The 2,123-nt window shown below is 34.0% G+C and overlaps 1 long non-coding RNA gene across 1 annotated transcript; it reads left to right on the plus strand.

Moving 5' to 3' along the window:
- Positions 1-478: 478 nt before the first annotated feature.
- Positions 479-1,380, plus strand: LOC139898707 (uncharacterized). Its single transcript, XR_011777109.1, has 2 exons — positions 479-1,021; positions 1,165-1,380. It is a non-coding gene; the product is annotated as an uncharacterized lncRNA (long non-coding RNA).
- Positions 1,381-2,123: the final 743 nt, after the last annotated feature.

Genomic DNA, 2,123 nt, shown 5'->3' on the forward strand with positions numbered 1-2,123 from the left:
CGTTAACAAAACCAATTTTCTCAACAATGACAATGCACGTGTTAGAAACTTTCGAATGCATGTTAATACAAACACGTGGGGTCACGTAGTTAGACTTGTCATAATCATGACTTTCCTATTAAAGAAATTAAGGTCTCTACCAGGTCAATTAAACGAGTGAGAATATTCGTGTAATTATTAAATTTAGATGTGTAAGTTTGCCCTTTAAAATAAAAAAAAAAAAAAAAAAAAGTGGTCCACTTATTCAATAAGAATTATGTGTCACACAAAACCTATCTTGTTTAATCTGATCAAAGAAATAACCTTAAAAATGAAAATACAAATATAAATATAAATTGAATACTTCTTCTATGGGGGATGATTCTCGCACACTGTTTTTTAATCCTCACACACCAATTTACTTGAACTCCTCCCTAATAATAGGGTAAAAGGGTGTGTGAGGATCAAAAAACAGTGTGTGAGAATTATCCCCCTTCTTCTATAGTCCATTACATTCTATGGAGAGTTGCAAGTTAGAAATCATCATACACTCGGCAAAAGGTCTTACCGACGTCAAACATTTTGGTACCATGGACCCTTATGTTGTTGGTTGGGTTGTTGAAGATGGAAAAAAGGTGACTCAACCACAACAAACTCATGTCGCAAAAAAGGCTGCAACTTGTCCTGTTTGGGATTGTACCTTGGAGTTCGATGTAACATCCATGAAATCCAACAGCTGCTACACTCTCTTGTTGGAGATAAAACACGATGGAAAGTTGTTTGATCGCGATATAGGACAACTTGAATTGTCTTTTAAAAATCTATTCACACATTATGGTATTTGGAAGACTGTTACATATTCTCTGGGGATATCTTCTGGGGAAATAGTTCTTTCGCATAGGTTTCTTAAACTAGTTGGTAACCCTTGCAACGGATGTCCGAAAATGAGGAAACGTGAAATGGCGTTAAAGATTGCATTGAATGTGACAGGAGCAGTGGCTGGAATTGTGTCCGTTGTAGACGATGTACTTTCAAGTTAAAGGTATATATGGATGATGGATTTGAATTAATTGGTCACCAAATATGAATATGAATGTGTTAAAAAGTATGATCTTATGTATATCCTAATCATGTTCATATGTATGTTAGTATATTCTTACTATATGAATCTTTGTGTTAGTGTAGGGCTTGTGGAGTCATGGAATGCTGATTAATGTAGCCAAAGTGTAAAGATGAAAAGTTGAGAAGAGTCTTGAGGTTGAAGGTGGATGAAGAATTGAAGTTGAAGGACACGTATGTAATATATTTTTATTATATATGAAGATTATATATAAGCATTTTATATAATTTTTGTATTCATCTTTGAAACACACATATAATTCATCTCTATTTTCACTTTAATCGTGTTTATATTGATTACGTTTTTATCATATGCCCGATTGATTATATTATCTTGATAATTTTAAAGTTGCTATGTTATTCTCACAATCATTCAATCATGCCTAACAACTGTTGTTGTCACGCTCTAGATCGCTATATTGTATTAGAGTTAATAGATGGTTAAGAGTTTTATTGTTGGAGCGTAAAGAACTAGATTTATCGAGTCCGTGCGTTGCACGGGGACTCTTCTGCAAACATTATCAAATCTTTTAATTCTATATGAATTGCTGATGTAATGCATACAGTGTCAAAAGTATTATTGTCGTTGAATTGCAGACGGTAGCATGGCAGTTACCCATTGTATCCGGTGTCCACCTCTCGACAATAACCGTAACTTTCCAAAATGCAAATATAGGCTGTTGTAAATCGGCAACATGCCACGAGTTAAAAGTATTAAAGATTAGGAAGAGTATATTCCTGAAAACATACTTTAACACAAGTAATTGCTTTGGTGAAATCTTATAGATATAAACAACTGCTCCAATATTTAAGGGAATCAAGAAGTCAATTTATTGCATAAAACGGGAACATATAAAAAAGGAGTGAATGTACTATCCCATGAGCTTACTTAGAAGCTCTGAAAAAACATGGATATAGGTTAGAATCAGAGAAAACATCTTAATTGAATGTCAAAGTTTCGTAACAGTGAATCACCTGAACATCAGTCAAGACTTGGTTTACTACGCCCACATTATTTCCAAAGC

The sequence above is a fragment of the Rutidosis leptorrhynchoides genome, chromosome 3 (genome assembly GCF_046630445.1).
Source record: "Rutidosis leptorrhynchoides isolate AG116_Rl617_1_P2 chromosome 3, CSIRO_AGI_Rlap_v1, whole genome shotgun sequence".
Lineage (NCBI taxonomy): Eukaryota > Viridiplantae > Streptophyta > Magnoliopsida > Asterales > Asteraceae > Rutidosis > Rutidosis leptorrhynchoides.